We start from the raw sequence: 10,433 nt of genomic DNA on the forward strand, positions 1-10,433 counted from the left end.
AACCTAAGACCATTTTGTAAACGTATAATTCACATTATGCTTTTTAAATTGATTATTCATACATTAATCTTTGCTGTATTAATTTATCAATTAGAAATCTAGAAAAGAAAAGAAATCCATTTTCATCAAACGGTTTGTTATTTCTATTACACTAATTTTCCCTTTCTACTCAGTACTCAGGTAAAACAATAACTCGTGTGAACAAAATCTATAGTTAAGGTTGATATAAACAACAAAAATAAAACGAACAACAACAATCAAAAAGACACAAAACAAAAGGAAAGACAACATCAGGAATGAGGAGACACCAAAACAAAAGGTAAGGCAACAGAGTTCAGGAACTAAGGAGGAACAAAAGGAAACACAACATGTACTGAGGTGACGCCAAAACCAGCGGAAAGACAACAGGAACTGAGGAGACACCAAAACAAAAGGAAACACAACATGTACTGAGTTGACGCCAAAACCAAAGGAAGGAAAACAGAAACTGAGGAGAAACCAAAACCAGAGTAAAGACAACAGGAACTGAGGAGACACTAAATCAAAAGGAAAGACAAAAGGAACTGAGGAGACACCAAAACCAGAGTAATGACAACAGGAACTGAGGAGACACCAAAACCAGAGGAATGACAACAGGAACTGAGGAGACACCAAATCAAAAGGAAAGACAAAAGGAACTGAGGAGACACTAAATCAAAAGGAAAGACAAAAGGAACTGAGGAGACACCAAAACCAGAGGAAAGACAACAGGAACTGAGGAGACACCAAAACAAAAGGAAAGACAAAAGGAACTGAGGGGACACCAAAACAAAAGGAAACACAACATGTACTGAGGTGACGACAAATCAAGAGGAAGGACAATATGAACTGAGGAGACACCAAAACAAAAGGAAAAACAAAACGAACTGAGGAGACACCAAAACAAAAGGAAACACAACATGAACCTGCACAAGAAACAGATAAGTAATGGTATGTCCGATATGTACACGTTTCCCACACCACTTGTTGTACCCGGTATAGTGTTTCCTGTCCAATCCAATGATGTGTGTCGGCCACGATCCGACACCACGACCACAGGTACGGTCATCGTACATCTAAACACTAAAAGGTAAATGTAACATTTCTCTAGCGGAAAACTGAGGTCAAATGCCAAGATAAATGAAACTGACTAATAGCTGGTTTTATGTCTTACATGTACTTGTAATTATAAGTTCTCAGGGCCAGTTGACATAAGATAAATTATCATTCAAGAACGAAACATTCTTCATAGAATGTGAGCATTTTCAAAAGACATTCAAATTCACACTCCTAGGGATACACTCCATATTGGCTTGAATTACAATCCTATTATGAATGGTCCTGTTTATGAAGTTGATGGTTTTAAAAACAAATAAAATTGAATACTGGTTTTAAAAGAGGTATATTGTATAGTGTATGTGTTTGTGTGATGGAATTCCTTCTCCGATCTGTCTCATCTCTCTCTTTCTCTTTTTTGTTCTTATGTACATTTATCTTAAACGGTTAGTATTCTTAATCCACTGTTTCAATTAATTTCAGTCATATTGTATTAGGTATGTCTTAAAAAAAGATCATGTCAGCATACCTAAATGTGTATAAATGTATAGGAATGGAATCACTCCGTCACTCTTTTTTTAGATATTTTTCATGTAAATAGAAATAATATAATAATAATACAATAAAACGAAGGAAAAATAGAAATTAATACAAAAAAAATAGTGGGACGAAAGTTTTCTAACTGTTGAGTATTTTTGTGTTTGGCACAGTTAACCCGAATTATAGAAAACAATCAAAGTCAAAATCTTATACTTTAATAAATTTAATATTTTACACACAGCAATTGAATAGTGACATGTACACGCTGCAATAATGCAATTGAGAATCGACATAATATCATTACATCAAGTTAACGCTAGACCGTGATGTACAGATGTAATATAATTAATTCCTTACATTTTTTTTTTTTTTTTACATTTTTTTCAGTAATACGTCTTTAAATCATTTAGTGTTTCACGTCCTGCAAAATCGTATGTTTTTAAACGGTCCTGTTTCCATAGATATGCAGCGTCCACTTACCTTTTCGGGATCTTAACAAATGGCATTTTATTTTGTATTTTAATTCCATATTTTGCATAACATACCGTAACACGCCACACCTTCGTGTACACAAATCTTAAGAAGGTAAGACTTATCCCCCTTTAATCACAATTTAAGAGTATTGAGTTACGGCTAAATATAGCCAAAACGAAAATAAAAAACCGGATCACGGATCGAATGAAAACCAATCCATTCGCATCAAACCTCACCGTACCCAACATACACTAAGCGTTATAGAATCTGATGTCTTATCATCAATTATAGTCTGTGTTCTAATTACCATTTTAATGGATTGCTGGTATATTACCTGTTAATGTATTACATTACTAGTTAACGTGAATAAAGCAAAAAGAAGAGGCATCGCAATAATCTCTATCGAGATTTCCAATGATGGAAGATTACTATGATTACTATGATTACCATTTTACTGCGACGTGCCATATCTTATACTGCACTCTACATGACCCTTTTCTCTGCATTTGTTCTTCAATGTATATAGTTAATGTTCAGATTTGTATACTATCTTTTGCTTAATTTGATAAAACAATAATATTCAAAAGAAAGAGGCAATTGTTAAAGTCTTTTGAGTATTTTCGAGACAAGGTCATGATAAAGCACTGGTGAAAATTCAAAATAATTATAATTGCAATCCATGCTTTTTATTTTAGTGTCCGATTGAAACAATAAAGGTGAAATAATGAAAAAAACCCGAAATAAACAGAAAGTGTTCCTAAAATGAAAATACAACGGGATAAGCCGGGATTCGAACCCTGGGCTTGCAATCACAGCTAAATGCTCCACCGCATCAAGGGGAGTTAACTGTAACTGTATCAACATTGCACTGGATTTCTTCCCTAGTGTTTTGCCTGAAGTGGAACAGGGATCCTAAATGCCATTAGAAACGAGTTAATAAACATTTTGCAATTTAGTAATCATCTATCGAGCTAGCAAGATGACATTTCTTATTAACTGGAAACAAATCAAAATCCTATTATGACATTACAAAATACCTCTGGGGAAAATACGTACGCATATACATGTAGATGACACTACAAACACGACTAAACCTTGTTTTCACTGCACAATAATAATAAGTTCTTCAACAAATTATTTTGGCCATATCAGTGTTATTTTATTGAGATAGTAATGTTGTCAGACTATTTATTAGCTTAAACATATTTTTATTTGCATCTGTTTTACGAAAGGGATTGGGTACAAGTTGTACAACTTATATAAAGGCTTTTCCCAATAACATATTTTGATATACATATATACAAGATGGCAAATTTTAACTCAGATTATCTTGAATATACCATATTTAGATCCTTTACACGGGTTTCAATTGTACTGAAATAGTGTCATTTGTAATTGTAACATGCTCTACTTCATAAAGTCATATTACATATTACGATGTGTTTTTGATTACGCTGTTCAGATTCTTATCGTGTGTAGATGAACTGGATTGGATCGATCGTCGGGTAGATCAATTTGTTAGATCGTCAGTCTTTTTCTGTCCTATAACATCTGTGCCACAATAAAGGTGACTGAGTGTCCTTTTTATTTTTTATTTTAAAGCTCACAGTGTCAACTATATATTTTACGTCTGAAATGATGGACTTACGATGATAAAGACTGTTATTTTATAAGTGAAGTGTCTTTTCATAATATATCTAAAAATACATTAAAAGAGGTGTTTGGGTCATTCTGTAATCTTTTCAAGCGTTGAACTTGTGACGTCACAACCGATATGGGCCAAATCACCGCGAGTTACGATTATGCTTATTACATGTAGTAGAAGATCTAGAAGGACAGGTGAAAATCGTACAATTTACACGTCAATATCTCGGTATTGGGATGACCGATTTTTATGCGGTTTTCGACATTTTTGTTTTTGGATCATATAGCATAATAACATATTCTTTTCTATTTTCGTTCAGGGTACACTTTTAGACGTTGACATGGGAAAAAAGCTTCGCTTTGATGGATCTTTTTCACAGAGAGCGTGTAGTTTTTGCCGATTGCATGAAATCATTGAATAATTATTATCAAGAGAAAACTCCAATACAATCGTCCGCAAGAGAAAAAAGTGATGTTCGATATAAAATTCAACTTTTGGGCAACCTTAGTCTAGGCTCCGTATCCGGTAACTGATAAATAGGTCTTTACACATGTTAACAAAGATCAATAGCTCTTAAGAGCTATTATTGCGACAAACATATGTAAAATAACAATAACACGTTGTATCACAAGTAAAATGAGAAAATCACATATTCATTATTATCAAAGGGGTTTAAATATTAAAATTGGTCAAGTTTTGTAAAAGAAAAGTATATTTTTAGAAATAAGATACTGCGAAAATATAGGATATGATTAATATATTTATGCGAAATGAATTAAAAACAAAAATAGTAAATACAATTCAAAATGTCTGGTAGTAGAGGTAACCATGGCACAGTATGAAGTATCACTCTTTACAGATAGTGCAAAGGCAGATGGGGCCATCCCAGAAATGGACCAGCCTCCTGAATTCTTCGAGATTTTCAACTTTTCGGAAGTCGTTGGGGAGACTGTTCCACACCCGGGCGGCCTCAAAAGCAGCAGACATTTGTTTTATATTTTTAAAAACCTAACAATCCATATCCTTCAGACGCCTTACAGGTAGCCTATCGCTGTTGGCAATCCTCATTAAGAGCCGGAAGGATAGAATTGAGATCATTATGTATAAACCAGAAAGCTCTTTCTAGTATCATTTCTAACTTTCTGACACTCTTCATGGAACAAGAGTGCCAGACTAAAGAACAGTAATTAAAATTTGAAACAATAAAAGAATTATAAATTACAAGTCTACCCTAAGAATAATGATTAGAATCGGTAACGAAATTATAGGCTTCAGACAAGGCGAAAAAGAAAATAAACTATCTCAATATGCAGATGACACCGGCCTAACACTGAATGGTTAAGAAAAAGCTCTTAAAAAACCATTAGACCTTTTAGACCAATAAGCAAAATACTCTGGGTTAAAACCAAACATTGAAAAAACAAAATGCATTTGGATAGGCAACAGGACAAAGAGTGACGATATAATATATACTGATAAAAAAATCTGCTGGTCTAAGGAACCTTTCACAGTTTTGGGAATACAATTTAGTGTTAAACTTTCAGAAATTACAGATCTTAATTTTAACGATACTTTGGTAGAAAATCAAATCTCTGAGGCGCTCCTGGTCGAAAACACTCCTAATTCACGGTAGTTAAATCCATTTTACTGTCCATGTTAACACATCTTTTTATTAATACACCAAACCCTAAGAAGGAAAAATGAAAGAAATAAAACATTTTTAAAAAAAATATATTGTATGGGGTGGTAAAAAAGATGAAATCTCCAGAAGTCAACTGGTCAAAGGTACAAAGAGGGTGGCCTTAAAATGATACAAATAGATACATTTGCTAAATCGATGAAAATATCTTGGATTCAGAGACTACTGAGAGGTGATAATCTGTGGACCTACATTTTGGAGAAAATTCTTAAAGAACCAAAACATTCATTAATAATATATATGGTCCAGAATGTTTTAAAACAAAAGGTAAATCAATCAAAAATTGTTCTGGAAGGAAGTATTGAATGATCTCTATTCCTTTGCCACTTTTCCTTCTGATGAAGACTGGTTTTTTTATCATCCTTTGTGTTTTAATAACAACATAAGAATCGATCACAATTCAGTCTTCTTTAATCAATGGTCAAATAAAGGTATACACTTTATTTATGAATTTCGTAATGAACGCGTAGAATTCATCGTAAATTATGAAGACTTTTATGAGAAATTCTCTTTTGCACCACCCGCAACAAAATGTTATGGCCTAGTAAATGCCATTTTGTCTCAATGGCCATTTCTAAGAAATCACAGTTTTCCCATTGTACTCCTACGTTGTCCAACTTATATCCATAATATAATGACAAATAAACAAAGGGGTATCTCTGCATATGATTTATTTATTAATTAACAATCCCAGTAAACAATAAACACAAAATACAAAGAAAATTCGTCTTTTGATCTTGATATACATCATGACAATTCTTGGTAAATATATACACGTGATTAAAATACTTGATTCGCACAACTGTTCTTTCTGTAAAAGAAATGTAGTATATATTATATGGCAGAATATATGTAAAAAACATTCCATTATTCACCTTTTTGGGGAAAATCCCAATTGTCAAAATATTTGGGCAACAATGAACTCCTTAGGCAGAGAACAAAATTGGAAAAGCTATGCACTTAAATAAAATCATGAAATTAGAAATATGAACCTGGACATTACATTCGCCAAACGTCACATATATAAACAAAAAATGAAAAACACCCTTTCCTCCCTCAACTGTTTCAAAAAGGAACTAGATTATTACTGCAGAACTGAAGAATTCACACATAAAAAAATCATGACAAAACAAAAGTTTCAAAATCAGTGGGCTCATTTGAGAAACCTTATATCCTACATTTGATGTCTACATTATATAAGCTTACATTTGATGATTTCCTGTGTCTGAAACACGAAGCACGTATGAGAGCGAGTATATATATATATATATATAAACATTCCAGAACAATATAAAAAAATACTTTGTTTGACAATATGATGATGTGATATAGTAATTCATCTATATACAGTGATGTTATTTTATTTTCTTTTTCATATATTTATCTGAAATTAGATAATTTCCTTTTGGAATAAAAAAAAACATGAATCGTCCAATCTGACCTTAACTGCTTAAAAGACAAACCAATAGATATTTTTCTGTCAATTTTCAGATATTTTTTTTCACAACAGAAAAACATCACTGTGTGTAACAATAAGTATATGTGTAATCATAAATCATAACAAAATCATAAATCATAACAAAATCATAAAAAAACCGTGTTGATTAGACAACAATAAGGCAATATATCCATAGAGCTATGAAGGGTCTATGTTGACTTTTTTTCAACAAATAACAAAGTTTTACTAGTTAAAATATGCAAATATAGTAATATAGTAATAGAGAGAGTCTGTTCTCCTGGTTAAAACAGCACATACTCTATCTTGAATGTACCCATTGTATATTTTCTTAACATCACATGTAAATTGTGGTTTAAAAGAATAAAATCTTGTCTTGTCTTGTTGTCTTGTCTTGTCTTGACAACTTTTTGACGACATATACTCAATTTTGTAAACAATGCAATGTCTCTGCGATGATATGGGGATAATAATAATAATAATAATAATAAACCTCATTTATTGAGGATAAAATACATGTTTAGCCAAAGGCTAATCTTCCAAATGGTCCTCTTGTTAGTAAAATACATGTGTTAGATAAAATAACATATTTACGCAATCGATATATATAAAAACATGATAATCTTGCTAGTAAAATGCATGTGCTAGATAAAAGTTACATATATATTGATGCAATCGACATATATAAGATTAAATCACAGTCAAGTGTATCACAGAGTGCATAAAGTTTCTTGCAAAGGTATTTCATCGGTTAAATGGCATGTGCCTAATAAAGATACATGCTAATATAGCAAACAATAAAAATTGACATAGTCATAGGCTAATATAGTATAATCTAAAATATTGATATAATTCAGATAAGAAGTCTATTTAGAAAGTAACAAGTTTTGATTACATGGAGACACAAGTTAAAATCTAAGACATTGCTATACAGTATTTAGTAAGTTTTCGTTTGAAAGTGGTAAAATTGTCTATTTTCTATAGGTCACTAGATAAAACAGATGTAACATGACTTCCCCATGTCAATCCATTGTCAAAATGCACACTAAGTAGGTTTCCACTGCATACTTGTTCAAGGGGTTCATTGCACATAAATAATTTTAAATTTAAACAGTTTCTTTTTTGCTTTTGTTTTGAGGCAATGCACATACATTTTGTTTTCTTGACATTTATCATCATTTTATTTTCAATACACCATTCACTAACATTGTCTAAAACAGATTGTAATATACTGTTGATGTTATCTAACGACTTATCAACAACAGATAAGGTAGAGTCGTCAGCATACATATTAGTGTCAGTACAACATGTAGGGGCAAGTCATTTATGAAAATTAAAAACATAAAAGGACCAAAAATTGATCCTTGAGCCACGCCATGTGTAATTGTACGGTCTTCTGGTATATGACCTGCAAGAGATACTACTTGAGTCCTGTTGTCTAGATAAGATTTAAACCATGACAACGAATTCTGTTCGATTACATACAGAGCCATTTTTCTAGGTAAAATATCTTGGTCTTCCAAATCAGACGCTTTTTTTTTTAATCTAAAAGTATGACTCCTGTATTAAGACCATCATCTATGTTCTTTGCCCTGGAGTTGACAGTATTCAAAAGTGCAGTTTCACATGAGTGACTATCACGGAAACCTGATTGCGATGATACTATAAGATCATTAGCAGTTAGATATTTGTAAAAAGCACTGTGAACATGTTTCTCAATAATTTTAGACAGTACTGGCAAAACCGATATTGGCCTGTAGTTGCTAACATCAGCAGTACTTTCACTTTTATGAAGGGGGTAACTCTTGTCATCTTCCACTGTGTTGGAAATTTACCAGACCGGCTGCTTAGGTTTATAATAAAGGTAAGTGACGGTGCTATTTCAGCATGAACCATTTTCAACAGCTTAGCACTAACATCATCAAGACCAGTAGATGTATGTTCGTCCAAACCTTTCAAAAACTTAATTACAAAATCATGAGACATATTGGGGATGCCAAAGTTGATATTATCATTCAGTTTATCACATATATACTCTTTCAACTTCTGGAAAGAGGCCGTAACATGTTCAAGTTGAGACGTCAGTTTACCAGCAATCTCAGTGAAATATTCATTGAACTGGTTTGCCATTTCACTTTTTTCAGTGATGGATTATTACGTTGTCAATTTTGGGGCTTTAAGCTATCGTATCAGCTAATCCCATTGTCTCCAATTTTAACTTCTCTATTAAGAAAATGTGTCATAATTATACATATTTTCATATTTTTTTTCAATACTATAAATGACCGCCACAATAATGATTGAGACATATAGTATAGTAGAAAAAGGTCCCTTTCAAATATTGGAAAAAATGAAGTCCATTTGAAACTTTAGCAGAAATTAGACCTTAATGCAGTAATTATATTTACTAGTTTATTTAGTGAGGTTCTAGACAGAACACAGTTTTTGAATAATAATAAAATTCATGAACAATATAAGACTAGGAACTTTATCAAAGTACTGCATTGGGATTTTTTTTTATCATAAATGTTTGTGTATACATATAAAAAGGAGTGTTTTTGGAAAACTATTCTCTGTATACATAAGATATAACAAGTTATCTGAATTAGTACGATATAAATGGATATGAATGTAAACAGACTTAATCAAATGTACAATTTCTAAATGATTAACTTCCGTATCTTAGACGTACCTTGACATGTACTTTTGTTATATGTATTGCTGACTATGCCTTGGTATGGAAGTTAAAACAAACGAAAGAAGGAAAATAGCCCTTGCCTTTCCTACTTTCAGTGAAACAGGCATATTTTTAATATGCAAGAGACATGAAATGAATCAAATAAACAAAGTTAAGAATGAATAGTGACTTGTTACAGCACATTCAAAAATAGTTGTAATCAGAACCAACAACCAATTTTACTAAATTGAAGATTTATCAAATGTGGTTCCATCAACAGATGTGTAACCAGACAACGTATAAACACTTAACTCCAATAATGTTCTGTAGGTACATTGTTTTGTACACATGTGGTTCGTAGATTACCACGTACTCCAAATAAGTATGGACAATCTACTCATCCACGTGGAAGGGGGAATATAAGCTACTTTTTAGCTGAGAAAACCCAACTTATAAGAACACGATGTCACCTTTCATTTTACATCTCTTTATATAACGGTACTGTTAGAAAACAACACATTCAATCGACAGTTTACATATAATGCTTATTTTGATTTTCTGATGTCATCTCTCACTCTTGGTTTTTCATTGATTGATTGGTTTTTCGTCCGCTTTACTACCGAGTAGTTCGGTTATCCAGCAGACGAAGCAAAGACAGAAAAAAGAGTAAAGGGATAAAGTATGGAGTGACCGGAAGTGAGGTACTGAGCCGCCGCCAGCTACACCAGCTCCTAACTATTCTATACATTTTTGTTTGGTATATTTTAGAAGTCCTTCTAAATGTCTAATAAAGAGAACCTCGTTCTGACGGCCGAACATAAGTCTAATCCTATCCTCTGTGTCGGCGTTATCACGCCAACTCTTTTTC

This window comes from Mizuhopecten yessoensis, unplaced genomic scaffold (genome assembly GCF_002113885.1).
Source record: "Mizuhopecten yessoensis strain PY_sf001 unplaced genomic scaffold, ASM211388v2 scaffold716361, whole genome shotgun sequence".
Lineage (NCBI taxonomy): Eukaryota > Metazoa > Mollusca > Bivalvia > Pectinida > Pectinidae > Mizuhopecten > Mizuhopecten yessoensis.